The following is a 17,371-nucleotide window of genomic DNA, read 5'->3' on the forward strand; positions in this document are numbered from 1 at the left end:
GTACCTCAGCTATTTCAGGACACTGCCCTTACTAAAGAGATCTTTTGCATAGTCATTTTATTCAATTAACTTGTAGAACTCTTTCTTTCCAGGTTTCTGCCTTAAGCCACATGTGTCTTTGACACTGGCAAGCTGATTGCGACTTACTGTTAGTTTAATTTGCTTTGAAATATTTTGAAGCTGTGTTGACAGTCCTTGCTTTTGCAATTAAAGGGATCACAGTTCTGCATACAACACATAATGATGTAACTGATAATTTTCATCTAGTTTCAGAGGGCAAAGTAAGTATTCTTTAACAGTTGGGTGGGCTGTCTGGTTTTGAGCTTTGTTTTCCTACTACTTGCAGTATATCTTCCAGTTGAAAGATTGAGCCTAAATAGTTTTTTTTTAAAAGAGAATTTGACTGTCTTTTGAGAAAGTCATACACAAGTTTTTCAGATGCTCGAAGTAAAAGATCGTTTAATTATTCATCAAGACAGTCTTTTGTCAAACTCAAGATCCTGTGTTTCTTGGCATCTAGGAAAAAAATAATATATCTCTTTGTTAGCACCTAAGGCTGTGCAGAAAAATGAGGCACAAGAAGTTAATGGAGAGAGTTAGTTCTTGCTCTGATAAATGTTTGCAAAAAGCAGTTACTAAGCTATGCTGGTTCCTGGGACAAAAGCACCTTTGCATGTAGCTTCGTCCCACGGAGCTGCATGGGTCAGCAAACACTTCAGAAATGTCACTTGCTGGTATCTTAGGAAACCTTGTGATGGAAAACCCTGGCATCAGTTAACAGTCCTTCTGAACCCAGGACACTGCATGATTTCACGCTCCCAACATGCTGCTGAATCAGGCTGTACACAAAACATTCAACTAGACGTTGATGTGCTGAGAGAAACTCCCTGCAGAGCTGGATGTCACGGCAGCTTTGGAGCCTGACAGGGCTCCTGGCACCTGAATCTCTCATCTGACCGCTCCTAAACACTTCCTCTTGTTATTTGTGGAGCTGCTCTTGCCACAACAGAAACCTTTTGGAAAGAACAGGCAATACTGCCACATGATCAATCTAAGCCACAAAAACAAAGTGTGCAAATGTGTGCTATCATTAATGAAATAGATTGTAATGTCTGTAAAGTACTAAACCCTCTTTGGGAAGCCACTCCTTTTTTAGTGCATGGATTTTTGATGTGATAAATCCTGACAGCTCTTGCAGAGCCATTATAGCCAAATACAAAACCAAATGTTTTTATTACAAAGACCCATGGCACAAAAAAACTGTGGTGGCTCTCTATTAAATATGGTTGTGGCACATGTAGTTTAAAAATGTGACATTTCTTTTGAAAATGCTGTAATGTGTTTACATAAGCCACTACCTTAAATGTGATTATTCAGTCAAGGTTTTTTCCCCTAGCAGTCCAGTCTGCGTTCTGTAAAAATGATAGTTGCTATTTAAACTCAGTATTCTCAAAGCCTTCAGATTGAAAGTTTTAGCGTTCTCAGACACTAGCATGCATGATACCTGTTTTACAGAGAAAGCTGAGATACAGACTGATTTATCTAAGATCACAGAATAAGTTATTGGTAAATCTATGAAAAGAGTAATGGCTCTAGCATTTGCTGTTTCATAGCTCATTTATCCTGTGTTGCTATGTCTAGAGGTTAAAGTGCATAAAATGCTTGTTCAGTTCAGAAATGCAGGACTGCGCGAGCAGCATTTAAAACATTCGTTTTCAGTGTTCTGGTGTCAAGCCAAATTGCCTGATTACTTCTGCAGGGGGGAGTTTTGAGTAAAATGTTGTTGAGGTCAGTGAAAAGAGAAGAGATTGAGGCTCTTTGGAAATAGGAAAATAGAAAAGTTGAAACAACTAATCCTTTCATGTAGCATTGCAAACTGAGCCCTGGTGAGCTGAGAGGAGGGGCAGGGGGCATGAAGGGGAGCAGCACTTCACAAAGCAGCTGGTGTAGCAGTGCTTCAGCAGGAGATCTCAGGGAGGAACTGTTTGGTGAAGTCCTGTTTCACTGGCACCATAAATATAAAACCCTAACACCTGTAGACAAGGTATTCCCACCTGCACTGTCCCTGCTCTGTTTGCTGATTGCTGTTGTCTGTACCAGCTGCTTTTTATGCAGCACTTGGCAGGGTTATATTTATTAGAATATATTAAAACAGTTGTATCTCCTTCTCTCCACCCCAATGTTAAAGGTCTTTTTTAATTTTTTTAACTCTTAAATGTAGGTCACCTGTTCTGGCAAACATGGACAAGTGTTTTGTAATTGAAAAAAATCTGCCCAGCAGGCTGCAGTGAGTTCAGTGGCGTGCATGGAGGAGCCCAGCAGACCTGGGCACAAGCAGCAAATGTTGAGAGAAATGTGGATGGATGGACAGAGGACCAGCAGGCATACTGCTGCTGAATCCAGCCCACGGCAGCTGAAATGCTGATCTGTGCTTTTCCACTTGCGTCAAGAAATTGAGATGTTTCCGTTGCGTTTTACATACCTGACAGTTTGTGTTAGTGTGCTCAGCTCAGCACAGAGTGCTGTTATGTTAGTGCTGTGCTCAGATACGCAAGCTGTGTTTGCAGCAATACTTCTCCTTGTGCACATATGCTCCTCAATGTTGACTTCATGCTTGTGAGGTAAGTGCTAAGCAGGAGAATGGAGGCTGCCACTCTCTCAGTTTCCTGATCTCTGTGTAACTAAATTATTGGCTGTGTTATTATATTAACTGCAGCAGGCAGGCAGAGCCAGGAATGCACAAGGATCTCTGGTCCGGTTGCTGTATTGCGGGGCGTGGGTATCCTGGCTGCCTGCGTCATCAGGCTGTGTGGATTGCTGGAGATACGACTACTAAACATTTATGATACAAATTTTGCTCTCTGATAGAAATTCAGAAAATACCTCTTTTCAAAGGGCTTCTTGAAAGCTCACCCAAAAGATTGCATTGCAGAAGTTTTATTTCCCATTCCCAAACTATTTTGGGCTCCAGGAGATAATTTCTGGTCTTGATTGTAACTCTGCATTTAGCTATAGTGTTCTTTCAGAGCCTGATATGAAGGGTAGATTTCTGCTTTACAGAGCATATGTAATGCATCAGGGCAGAGCTGCAGTATGGATAGCCTTTGGCTATTAAAAAACAAAATAGACTTAGAACATTTGTTTAGCTTTGGTTGTACGTTATATACACCAGCTTTTTCAGTGCATGTAGCCTGAAGGGGCTTTCCTACTTAATCCTGGCTACTGTTTTGATTTGGAAGGAATAGAAACATCAACATGCCTTCTAATTTCCTCTACTCTGTGTTTTTTTTTTTTTTTTTTTTTTTTTTTTTAAAAATAATTAGCTTACCAAGCAGTAAAAGACAGTCAAGGTCATTAGCAGCAACTCCATTCTTTGTCTTGACATGTTAGCTACCCACTTTTCCTTCAAAGTGCTCCTTAAGAATCCAGTTACTTTTGAAAGTTTAGCAACTATAGGAACATATTCAAATTTGTGTTTATCTTTCTAGTTTCCATGTGGTGCTGCTTTTTGTGTGCATAGAGGCTCAGGTGGCAATGAATTCTGTGCAAGATGCTATTCTCTCAGACTCATGATACTGTTCCTAGCATTTAGAGATAAAAATACAGGGTAAGGTTTTGAAGAGCTCAGAGGAAGGGGGGGTGATTGGCTCCAGCTCTGAGAGCCTCAGTGAATGAGTGAATAATTAGATAATGGTAATATGAGAAACACCTGGAAATGAACACCTGTGTGATTTGACCCTCTGTTCTTTCAGACAGAATTTGTCAAACAAGGGCTGAGATTAAATTGTGATGTATTGAAAATAAGCACCACTATGTCCAGAGTTTAGCTACATGTTGATTTGATCATTGGAAAAAAAAAAAAAAAAAACAGGCGTTTTCTTTTTTTACCTGGCTTCCCTCCCCAGTCCCTGCAACTGCTTTATGGGGAACGAGTTTTATTTCCAAACAGTTTTCTCTTTCTGTATATACTGTTCATTGTTTTTTCCTTTTGCAGGCAAAAAGTACCGGAAAGATAAGAGAGTACCAGTTAGGGCTTGTCAAATATCTCTTCTGTTCTGTCAGATGTTTCATGAACCGAGCTATCTACGTAACAAAATTAATTTTCACTATAAACGTAGCAGTTGTGTTTATCTGGGAAATACTGTGGTTAAAAATGACTCATGTATACCTTACAGAACTATTCCACAATAAACATTTACTTTGCATATTAGATAAATCCTAAAGACAAGGTTTTCCAGCTTCACTTCAGTGTCTGGCTAGAATTTCAGACAGTCTATTTCAAAATCAAAACAAAACCATTTGAGGCCTCTACATTTTTAGAATGCTTCTTTCTTGATAACAACAACCTTGTAACCAAGTGTCTGGACTTCCAGGCGTGGTTTCTTCTATGTAAGGTAGAAATTAACACCTCAAAGTCCATCTATTTCTTCTTTTTCAAAACCAAAAAAGAGGTGAAACATTTGTATATTTGAACTATATTATAAACATTTTCTGAAATCTGACGCTTTTGTAATTAAACTGATGAGAACCTTGGTATTCCATATTATGGGATACGAGGTTATATTACATACCTTTTCATATTATTTTTAAGGTATTCTGACTACATAGTTTTGTCTGTATGCTGTAAATGGAAGGTTGCCTACTTGTTTCTTTTACAGAACTTTGGTTCAAGTACACTATGTAATTCCTCAGAGAAAGAGATACTAAAAAGTCAGCGTCAGTTAAAGTCAGTAAAAAAGGTGTGTGGTGGCTTTTTTATTTGAGTTGATTTAAATTGTTGCATTAGAATATTATGGCTTTCACAGGTAAGGCTTGAACCTGGCTACCTTGCTTCATTACTCACCTCCGATAGAGAAGACTAGAGTCCCTATAGCGCTGTGTTTACAGATGCATTTCGTTTAAAGCCTTATTCCATATTATGAAAGCATATATTGTCTTGTACTGAAACCTGCAGTGACTGCTGTTAATTTGCTCCTCTAATCCATGTATTACACTGATTTTACAAGTAAGGGTCTTCATGTATAGGAAGCACAATTAGATGCTTAGTAATTATTGTGAGTTTTCTATGACAAATATAGGACAGATTTACAGCAGTATTTTACAGACTGACAAAAGCAAATGCTTTTCCAGGAATTATATCTTCTCCTGTCCTTGTAGTTGCTGCCCCTGTTTTTAATCTCTTTTGACAAATTAAGGTAACACTTCAGCTTCATTAGACAAATAATTTAATCTACAAAGCTCCAGAGTCAGAACCACATGAGACTGCTGAACTCCTGCAGTACCTTTCACCTTGAACAAGGTCAAGGCTAGGATTTCTGCAGGAGCTTCAACGTGATGCTTAAGAAAGCTTTTCCAAAAACCCTGATAGGAATCTCCCTAGAACTTGCAATGTGAGAGAGGAAGAGGCAGTCTGGAAATGCAGATTCCCATATGTATGCTTACATTTAGCTAATGGTCAAACAAAGAGCATTGATAACAAAAGATTTAGAGAGCAAGCATATATGTGTAATTTGCTATTCACATTGAAAGCCTGAGTGCAGCAACAGTGGTAGTAATAGAATATCTGAAGGTCCTTTGACCATGCTTCTCTTAATCTTTTTAAAGTTTCCTTCCATCTTGTGAAAGCTGAGTGGAGCAGTGCCGCTGGGAAGGAACGGCAGATGAAGCTGAAGGACAATGTTGCACAGTGAAGGGAGAGGCCTGTTCTGCCTTTGGCGCGGGTAACGTGATCTCTGCAGGTCTGTCTTGAGAAACAGCAGTGCAGTTCTTTCTGCCTGTCTAGTCAGAATCTCAGTGAGCTTCTTTCAAGAAAAAGTAGACTACCTGTTCACCCGATGTGAGCTGCTGCTCCCTGAAGTGGACCATGCAGTAGCTTCTTGCTACTGCCTCCATGTAGGGAGATGTAATTAAGACTTTTCCCTCTCATACATCCTTTTATTAGAACAACTCTCACATTTTAACTTTTTCCATCAAAAAATAAATACTTTAGTGGACTGTCTGGATAAAAATGCTTTTCAGACTCCTTAGACATGTTCTGATTTTATTCCAGCAGAAACAAGAGGAACTATTTTCCTTTTCTTCACAGATTTGCTGAATGCAAATGTCAGGCAGATGTATGATAATGAATTTCAGTAGTCCGACCCCAACATTGCTGATAGTTTGGTACAATTAAGTCAGGACTAATCTTAAAATAGGCGTAAATCCCGAATAAATATAGCATTAAGGTTGCGGTGAATAATTCCTGCTTTTCAAAAACAGTAATTGAGAGCAGAAATATTAAAGGCAAACCACATGGGGGACCAGTACATCAGATTTCTAATCTACTTAAGAGGATCATTTTATATGGATAGATTCAATTAAAAAGATAAATACATTCAGTATTCTCAGAGGAGAACCTGCACATACTTTATATTCAATCTAACCCATAGGATATAATTTAAGCGTCCGCTGTGGCAGTGATTTAGATTTTTATTTTAGCCTTCTGCAAAAATGAAATTATTGCATTAATAAGGGCTCTGGAAGATCTGGCAAATTTTGCTCTGGCAGTTTGACATTTCTCTTTAGGTGACTGCCTTCCTCTTTCTTTCCGTTTTCTGGCAGGGCAGAAGGGGAAAGCATACTCCTGCCTTCCTTCTCCAGTCCCCAGGATGCTGTGCTAGCTTAAGCTGCTGATGAGAGGCTAGGAGGGTGAGGTTACTGATGTCTTCAAGTGCAGCTGTGCTGCAAACCTCCTGAATTCATCTGTCAGTGTCCAGAAACTCTTAGGGAATACTTGCTTGTACTGCACCTATCTCTAAGAAATGTCACACTGGTTAGATTTGAGTAAAGGAGATGGTAAAATCCTAAAAATCTCTCATGTAGAATTAGGTGATGGGTTATTTGTTTGATAATAGGCTGATACTCTGCCCTAAGCTGGAAGCTTGTTCGCAGAGTTTCCATGTGATTACCCAGTTGGTATAATAATGTGGACAGAGTGAGACCATGCTATTAAGCTGTCCAGGACTGCAAATACTAATGCACTGAAGAACTATTTCACATGATTGTATCACTGCCCTGTGGCTTTGTCTGGACTGTTTATTAGGATTGGATCAAATGGTGCTATATTGCTAAAGCGAGAAGCTAGATGACTGACTAAAATTTTGTGGTTTCTTGGATAGAGTTATAACCTTACTAACTTGTGTACTCAGTTTTATGACATTTTCTGTCAGCATGGAAAAGTTTGCTGTAAATCTCAGCTTAAATTTTGTGTGTGGTTTATAAAGGTCATTGTGCCCAAGGCTCCTTGTTTTCCACTTAATCAGCTACCACTTCCATGGCCCAGTTGCATTTCAGCAAACATCCCTTCAGTGTAATGTGACACACCCAGTGAATTTGCACAATGTGCATTTGAAGGAAGCCCTGATCCTTTTACATCTAAGGACAATGATTCAAGTGTTTAAAATTATCTGAATGTTCTGCATATCAATTCAGCATTGTTGTAATGCCTGGGTCTTTCTAAATGTGAAATTAGTAGATTTAGGACCCGAGCTCCCCTGCAGTGTCCCCATAGATAGATTGTAGGTCACAATAACATGAGACAACCTAATTACCATAGCTATTGAAAGGAGTGAATGCACAGTAGGCATTGGATTATGAATGCTCAGTTCCAAGGAATCCATTCCTTAAATGCTTGCTGCTGGGTTCTTTGCAGGCATGTACAGATTTTTATCTGTTTAGTTGTAAATTTGTTCCACAACCATTGTGACAATATTGTTAGTAAAAGTATCTGCAAAGCTGTGAAAGATCCATCAGCAAATACAAAATGTATTTATGCAGTTGCCTAATTCTTTTTATTCTTTTTCTCTTTTTAATGTTGAAACTGGCAAAAACAAACAAACAAAAAACCCTGCTGATTGTACTTTGGATTGTCATGCATATGACTCCTGTGTTCCTTTTACCTTTGCTTTTTTTTTTTTTCTCCGTATGACACGGCAAATGTGGGGATGATCTCAATCAGAAGCCCAGCAAAACTTGAGGAGCTCAGATTTTTAGCTTCATGGCTGAGGATTTTGTTTTCCTTTATTTATGGGAGTAGCCACAATGCCATCTCCATCCCTGAGAAAACTTGTCACAGCATGGGCTTGCATGTGAGCACTTAGATCTTAGACTCGGAAGGGTCAGCTTAGTTTATTTAACCTGAGGACATGTTTAAGTGTAAGAGAAATAAAGCAGGTTTTGTGTGGCACTGTATTGTGTGTGTATCACTAGAAAAGCTTTTCCCATATAGATGAGGCCCTAATGAGTGGAAGTGTAACATAAAGGAGAGTCAACTGATGACGTTAAAAATATTGATATGGCATGTGAGCAGACTTTGTCCAGAAAGCAGCTCTAAGGCATGTATATATTCCTCACCCACAAGGGCTGGGTTTGTGAGGAGAAGCTCATGCAAACAAAATGGTCTAGCAGCAGAGCAGAAAAAGTGTGTCGTACATGTCCACATGGATAACAGATGAGGACAGAGGTAGGATGTTTCCATCAGCACTTGCTCCCTGTAGCTCCTGGGACTAAGCCTAGGTAGAGCTGGTGATAAACTCTTAATAAAAATTTGGTAGCTTGGAGGCTTCCATTTTATACTGGTTCTGGCTGAGACAGTGACAGACAAGAAACTGGAAACATTAGCATTTAGTTTTGTTTGCTGCTGCTTTGCTCCTTTCAAATATTATGCTGAGATAGTTGCACAGTCTGGTTTGAGCACCTGCATCCTCGTGGGCCTAAACAACAGACTTTGGCTCCTGGTATCACCATTCAAGGTTGTGTCTGGGTTCATTTCTACAGGAGGGCAAGGGCAGCCTACCTACAGTTACCAAATGGCAGCTGTTTCCACGTGAGTTCACTTTGTATATTGTGCACATTTTAGGACCCGTAGTAACACCCAGAAGTTAAATGATTGTGAGTGTCACCCTTCTGCCAGTCAGTCACAAATACTTTTTATGACAAAGCTCATGGAATTTTTAAAGGATGGCTTGCACTAATTCTGTAATTTCTGCGCTGAAGAAAATCTCCAAATAGTGCATCTGCCTATTTAGACACTTAAGGATCCTTGAAAATACCTTTTGTCCTAAGGACCCATCCCTAAAAGTTTTCTTTTAGGAGCTGTTGCTGATGATATGTTTAACCATGAGTCTCCTTGAACTGATTTTTTCAAATGTAGCTTCACAGGTTGTGGAAGGAGTACTAAGAACATTTTTGTTCCATTACAGAAACTTTTCCACCACAATTACACTTAACTTTTCACATTTCTGTCACTTAAAAATGTTAATACTGCAGTATTAGGCTTATTTAAGTCTGTATTTCAGGACTTCAAGAAGGATTTCTTTAATTCTGGGAAAACTGAGCTTTAGTCATCGTGTCTGGCCCATAAGGCTGGGAGGATCTGGGCGGCAGGGAGCAGAGTGGGGGTTCTGCACCCCTATGGTACCACTTAGAGTCCTGCCTGGGGCAGGTGATGGTGCCCCTGTGCCAGTGGTGAGGTGCCTGGGGAGCAGCCAAGCTGGGTTTCCACAGGCTCTGAGAGATGAGATGGGACTCAGCCACAGACCCTGGGACAAAGCTGTCATTATTTGATGGGGATTTAATGGTGCATTATGAAATGAAAGTTGCATAGGCCTGCATGGCTGTAGCCTGAGCTTTCACTGCATGTTAACCATGGGGTGAGTAATTGAATGCTTATCCATGTGTGATCGTCTGCACTGCTACGAGGTCATGATCAGCATTAGTGTGCTGAAGTCACCCGAGCCTCCATCACAGTGCTGCATGTGGCCACGCAAAGAATGCTGCTATCTTTGTCCTTGTCCCAAGATGCCAGGCAGCAGTTCCCAGTAGCTGTTGGAAAATCTCAATTTATAAAATTATTATCACTCCTTTCTGTGCTAGTAAAGCTGCATGCTGGAATCCAAACTCTGCCATGATTTTTTGCATGCTTTCATGGCCAAGTGTCTGTGTGCTGTTCACATGCTGTAGTCTTTTTATTTTTTTATTATTATTTTCTTAGTATGAGAAATGGGTGCAGCTAGGTGAGCATTGCATGCAGAGGAATAAAAAACTCAATGCTTCAGGTGAGGTCTCAAGGCAGTGGAAAAGCAGTGCCTAGGGGCTTTGTGTTACGCTGTGATACCAGTACGTTCCATGGCTGCTTTGGTTTCCTGATGCATTTTCCTCAGGATTTTCCTTGCTGCTCCAAAGGCTGTATTTGCTTTGCCTGTGGTATTAGCTAAGGTGTGTAAATGGATGGACATGCCCAGTTTTAACAGTGAAAACCAGTAGTGAGGATGACGTAACGATGTGGTAGGGTAGGGCTGCCCTGGGGAGATTCAGCCTCTCCCTCTGTGAGATAGGTGTCTACATGAGGTGTCCTTGGGAGTTCAGAAAAACTTCTACTGATGTTTTTGTCATGTTCTTGATCTCTGCAAAAAACAGGTGTATCTGCTAAAGCACCGTTCTTGGAGATCAATGATTTCTGAGAAGAGATCAGCTTAACTGCTTCTCTAGTTTCTTGAGAGCCTCTGTTTTGTCGCCTCTCAATATCACGTTGGACATCCCACCACACCATTCCTGCAACGTAAGTTTCCTGTCAGTGGCATTTCTGTCCTTGTAGCCTAAGCCACTCCTTAAAGAGGCTATTCAGTCCTTTGCAGAGGGGTCTATAAATATCCTAATGCTGTGGAGGGAGGAGGGAGCGACTTCACAGATAGAACATGAATTTGGATTCAAGACATGTCCCCTTCTGCTGTGCAGGGGAGTGCTGGCTGCCAAAAGTAGATTCGTCCGTATCAAAGGTGGATAAGAGGATGGAGGAAACTGACTTTTTTTCATCTTTCTTTGGATAGGAGGGGAAAATAAATGTTAGCAACTATTTCAGGCAGGTTTTTTGGGTAAATGACAAAGCATTTTGGTATGCAGGAAACAACTGCTTCCTATCTATAGTTTTTGGGCACTTGAAAGGAAACAAGGCAACTCCAAACTCTCTTTAAACAGTGAAACAATTACAAAGACTGATTATTCTCTGTCCAAAGATTTTTTAAGAGTTTTTCTTGTAGTAAATGAAATGACGATTCTTCTACATCAGAGCTGTGTTTGTTTTGCAACAATTTATCTCCGTGTGGCAGCGGACTGTACTGGAGTTTTATGAAATTTGTATCTGCTAAGAAAACATCATGTGGAATCTTCCATGCAATTTAGCCCCCAAAATATCTACCAAGCAGGTAAAATAATAAAGAATATTTCAGAATTTCATTAGGAGACTTGAAATTCTGCTTATCATGCAGAAAACAGGGAAATGTTATTGGTCTTCAGAACGTTGTTTTTCTGTTTTAGGAAAAATGGAGCCTTTTCCTCTAAATACTTATTATATTGAGGGGCTTTTTTTTTTTTTTTTTTTTTTTTTTTTTTTTGCTTTTGTCTGTTGGTTTACCGGGACCAATGTATTAGCTGCATGTTTAGTGCATTGGTAATATGGTGTATGTGGTGATGTGCAGGTTCTTGCAGCTGGACTGCTGTGTCCATGCAAACCCTTGTTGTTCTCTGAGGTGGTCTGGATCCTCCTCAGGGAGGAGGTCTGCTGCCTTGTGCTTTGTAAACCAACAGATCAGGTGCTCAGCCTGTTACACAGAATGGGGGGCAACAAATAACAGGTACGAACCTGTATTTATTGAGTAGACAGATGTAAAAAATGTAAGAAGTGTGTTAGTGGGTATGGTACTGCTGTGCAGTTCCCTTCATGTGTTACATGAGGGCTCAAGCACCAATAAAATTCACTTCATTAAACCCTCAGACTGCCTAATCCCACATCTTGCACTGGCTGTACCACCAAGCTTGCTAAAACAGCAGGAACTGTATGCCTGGATTGGGAACTCCTGCACTGTAACTAGGGACTGGATGGATGGTCAGAAATAGACTCCTCTTCAGAAGCTGAGCTTGGGCTTTTCAGGAAGTCCCAGCAGAGGCATTGGGTTTCACTCCTGTGCGTATTAATAGCTGGCTGGTGCTGTGCAGCACAGGGCCAGCAGGGATGGCCTGCGTGCCCTCCCCACCTGTCACAGCAGCAGCTGTGGGGTCCCACCCAGCACTGGCTTCCCGCAGGTCCCCATGCGCGCTCCCCAGCTGGCATAGCGGGGGGCAGGGAACAAAAATCTCCCTGCTCAGAAGAGACTGCCCTTGCCTCTTACCCACAGGCAGGGCCCCCAGCTCTGGGGAGGCGGGGGAGTTGAGAAACAGCAGCTCTTAATCAGCTTTAATTTTCTAGGCATAAAGGCTGCTGGGTCTGGTCTGCACTGCTCACCTTTCTCTTAGCCCCTACTAACCCAGTGCTTCTGCAGACCATGAAGTCACCCCATGGACTAGTTCCTATCCCCCTGTTCCCATCTTGCCCCCAGGTACCTTGCAGGTATGTGGAGAACAGCCACAGTGCTGACAGCCCTGAGGTGCCCCCCTCATGTCATGTGCTGGGACCAGAGCACAGTACCAGGCATTTTGTTTTTCACATGCATTGCTCTAGTTCAGGGGAAGAGACATGCACTGGGCACCATGACCCAAAGGCGTGGGGTTGAGCAGCCTGCAACATGCTATTGGGATATGCTGGCAAGGTCAAAGTAGATGCTGAGAGAAGCTGGTGTAGCCTGAGGAGCACAGGATGGGGCGGGTGGGCTTCTCCATGGAGCAGCCAAAGGGAGGAGGAGGTTTCTCACACGAGATGAGGCTGTTAAACAGGAGTAAACAGGAGGGTTGAAAAAGCCTGACAACTCTGTTGTCTTCCCGATTTGCTATGAGAAAGAGCAATGTGGGAGCCTCCCACTGCCTGTGCAGGGGTGATGGCTGTAAATGTCCTCTGACTAGGAGGAGAGGAGTGCCTGAATGTTATCTCCTTCTCCCCTGAGTGCTTGTGGGTGTCATAATATTGTTTTTCATTCATCCTGCTTAATTTATTTCATGGCTTAGCCAAGCCTGGAGAGTGTTCCTTTTCCAAGCATATTTATGCGGAGGTCTGTGGCAGTCTGTACGTGTTTGTCATGGACTGGTGGGCTGTTCGTGTGTTTTGTTTAAACTGTTGGCAATTTTCAGAGTCTTAAATAGGTCTAAGACAAACAGAGTTAAGATTAACTCCAGTGCATTAAAATTACCTTCTGGAGGGTGAAAAAGATGTCTAATTTAAACAAATTTTTGACCCAGCAAATATCTAAGTCTTCCTGAGAAATCCCTTGGCAGTGACCAAGGAATTTAGGCCTGGCCTGCCACTCTGCTTCTAAAACTAAAATGAAGAATAAAATAGGAGTAAATATTTCAGGCTTCCCCCATATGTCCTAAGGACAATTTTTAAAAGCCTTCTCAGGCTGCTATTTGAGCTATTCAGAACAAAGTCCCTGTGTGCTCTCTTAGGAATGGCACAGTCCCACTTTGCCAAAGAGCATCTTTGTTAGATGCTTCTAGCCAAATTTTTTGTTAACTCCATACCCATTGTGTAAGCCAGATAAGATACGTCACTCAACCTCAGGAATTTCAGGAAATAAGTGACAAAAAAAAATCTTAAATGTTCTGTTGAACACTATGAAAAGGCACTTGGATTTAGGATCATGAGTATCTCATTGTATGTTACAGAGATCTGAAGGCTGTGACAAACTCCAGTGAATAATTTCAGTTTACTTTTCCTTACTTTTCTAGCACAGAATAGATATGTTCTCAATACTGTAGCATAACAACTTCTCATTCAAACTGAGAATTACAGGGAAAGTGGCCTGAGAACTATACCATAATGGATTTCTAGTGGCCTGAAAACTATTCCACAATGGATTTCTTTTGTTAAACTGTAGAGCTCTCCTTTTCAAGCTGCGCTTCCATATCCATCGTAAGAGTACTGCGTGTCCTCCACAAGTTTTTATTCAAAACCTGCCACTATTCTGTAAGGTAGATGGGGGTGAGCTCATAATATTGAAACAAATCTTTCTGTGAATTCTTCTCATAGATTATATGACGTGGTTTAGAAATTAGATAAATCATGACTTTTTGTTTCTGCCTATGAAATTCAAAGCTTGTGAAAGTGCTTGAAAGCTAATTTATCTCTAATTCTACCATATTTCTATCCTATTTCGTGCCTCACTCCTGGTGTACACCTTTGGTTTCATTATTTTGTATAAAAATGTCCAAGATTAAATAGAAGACAACAGCAGTATTCGGCTACTGAGATAACCGTGAGCCTCTGAGATTACTGTATCAGTTCTATCGTGTCTAAAGAGTAACGATGGATATTAAGAAAATAAAGGCAAATATATTTGTGTAGGTGGGCAAAAGTAAGATAGTTGTGTATATGACAGTCATAACTGAAAAACCACGAAAGGTGACAATGGAGTGACACTTGTTCTGGCTGGGGTGTCCACAGGTGGTGACACAGTACTCACTCTACGTGGTTTCACACCAAATGATTGTGCTTTGGGAAAGAGCAGGGGAGAGGGAAGGGAGGTGCAACTTGTTGTGTTTTTACATGTTCCAGTAAAAAGATGGGGCGCAGTTGAGAATGTGTCCACATTATTCAGAATGTCAAACTATCCCACTGAAAAGGGCATTTTGGAATATGCTGTCCAAAAGTCAGGCATCCATGGGTCTTGTTTGAGAGTTCTGCAGATCTCATTTTGAACATGTTTTAGATGACAAAGTGAGTAAATTCCTATCTTTAGCAGCTGAATAGGCCCTCTGTTTTCCATGTATTCATTCACATGCCTAATTATATTCCAATGATTACTTCCTTTAAAGTTATTGGAAGTACTCATGCTAATAATGTTAGCATATGTGTATCTTCAGGAGTAGGGCTTAAATATCACAAAATTGCTCACTTATCTTCCCAACTATACTCCATATTCTATCTAAATAATATAGATGAGCAGAAAACAATAAAGAAGTTAAGCTGTATAACAAGAATCACACCAGTTACTACTTTATACAGGAGTAAAAGGAAGGAGATGAAAAGAAGGAAGAGAAATTTAGTTGCTGATCCAAAAACCTATCACCCCTGTGATGTCACTGCTGGTTTCATTTTTTTCTAAATGTACATTATTTTGACAAATGCAAACACTGAAGTGGGAAAAAAGTTTTTAATTTTCAAAGATTTTTTTTAGAAGTTTTAAAACTGTAATTTGCAGGAAAAGAAACTGTATTTGCAGCAACTGGTACAAAGAAAATAATGTTTTATCTTGTGTTCCCTGTCCCTAACTCATCCTTGTTTTTCCTTAGAAACATAGAATCATACAATCACTAAGGGTGGAAAAGACCTCCAAGATCATCTGGTCCAACCATCCCCCTACTACCAATGTCACCCACTAAACCATGTCACTAAGCACCAAGTCCAACCTTTAATGAGTATATGAGCATTCTCTCTGTTTAGGTCTGAAAAAACAGTTCCACCTTTATTTCTACTGTTAGTTTGTGGAAAGATCTCCCATTTTTCTATGCTTAAAAACTACATTTATGAGCTACAGTTTTTAAACTAGTATTTTATGCCTTTAACATTTAATTTCCACTCTGTGTAACAAATTTGAGTGCTATAAAGCTTAGAGTCAAATATATAGTGTATGGAAAAACAGAAAGTTGCAAGTAGGTGGAACTGTGCTTTGTAAAATGCAGACCTACTCTACTGGATGCAGTTTCCAAATGCTACTGTGAAGTGCTGTGTTAGATGTTATGAATTAGAATGCGAAGTATGTTGACTATATAACCATGGACTAGAACTTTAGTGGTTAAATTTATTTATTTATTTATCTTGGTGCAAAGAAAATAGATTTCTAGTCCTAGAAAACACGGCATGGGCATAGAGCCCTACCTGTTCATGTAGAGGTTAACAAGCCTGTGCTGAGAACCCCCTTCTATTGTGGTGACAGTGGTTGATCTGCTGGAAGGTTATTGCTCAACCAGGAGTCATCTACACAGCTCATAAGTATGATAATATGGAACTGCCAAGAATTTTATAGCTATGAATGTGCATTCACATAAATAACACCTGAGGTTATGTCTCTCTAATGAAGGCATGTAAAGACAGGGCACACTCATTTAGCTGTTGGCTTACTGCAGTCATGCAGCTTTTTTAACACGACAGATGGATGTTTTTTTATAAAAATATTTTAGAACTGCTTTTCTTCTGAGGTGCTTTGTGAGTAAGGAAAAAAGCCACAAGTGCACATCAGTAGTCCAAGTGCTCATGAAATAGTAGATGAGAAGACAGTAATGCTGAGCTGTGAAAAAGTATGGAGAATCCAGAGAATTGGTGTTGCTTGAAAACTAAGTCCCCTTTAGTGAAGTCATTGCTGAACGATGAACGGGGGCCCAAGGAAATTAAAGGGATAAGGATTCTTGCTTTCTAAGAGGATTCCAACGCTGTCAGTTGAATTGTAACAATGAGGCAATTGCCATCAGCAGCCTGCTTCAAAAGAGAAGATGCATTTGGCATTATTTATACTAGCGAGACATAAAGTTTGGCTGGTAATTTTGGGGGAAAGTGTTAGGGGAGAAAGTATTAGTAACCTTCTGAAGAGTAGATACTGACTCTGGGTTCATGATGCGTTGTGTCCTGAGATCATAACATGATAAGATTGGGGATAAGGAGCAGAAAGCAGCTTGCCGCTTTTAGGCTCTGGTTTGGCAGTCGCTCATGTTCCTACAGTGCATAAGTGCATAATTATGAGCATGGAAGTGAAGATTCTCTGTATGTGTTCATCCTGTTTGCCCAGGGCACCATCAGTTGCTTCAGTATTTTCTGATTTGAGGTTTTTACTGTTCTTGAGAGTTGAAGGAGTACATGTATGAAATTGCTGAGCTCCTCCGAACTGAGTTTTAACTGCTGCTTATGTCATCATGGTACCAGAGGAATAAAGGGGCTAAGGTATGAGAACAGTTTGAAATAGGATGATCAGGAGAAAAGAACACAGAAATTAAGCTGATTTCTAAGCCATGAACACAATAGGAATTGTAATGAGAACACTGTTGTTAGTGGATACCTGGAAAATATGGAGTTTGCAAAGGGACATCATGCCTCTTGGAATTCTTTCAAGCAGACAGTGAGCTTGTAGATAAAAAGTTGAGCTGGTCATCGCAACCTCTTTGGATTTTCAAGTTGCTTTGAGCCCTTAGAATGTAAACTGTTATGCAGTAAAAGAGAACGCGCTTATGTAGATTAAGAGTTTGTTGAAGGAAAGGAAAAAAATGGGAAGAATATATATATATATATTTTTTTTCCTCACAGAGAGAAGGATGTGGGGAAAATGCTGCTTGCTGTTTGTTTAAAGACCTAAGAAGGGGTGCGCATATTAGGGAGACAGTGTTTGCTAACTCCTCACAATGGTCTGAGGATCAAAAC

Source organism: Oxyura jamaicensis, chromosome 7 (genome assembly GCF_011077185.1).
Source record: "Oxyura jamaicensis isolate SHBP4307 breed ruddy duck chromosome 7, BPBGC_Ojam_1.0, whole genome shotgun sequence".
NCBI lineage: Eukaryota > Metazoa > Chordata > Aves > Anseriformes > Anatidae > Oxyura > Oxyura jamaicensis.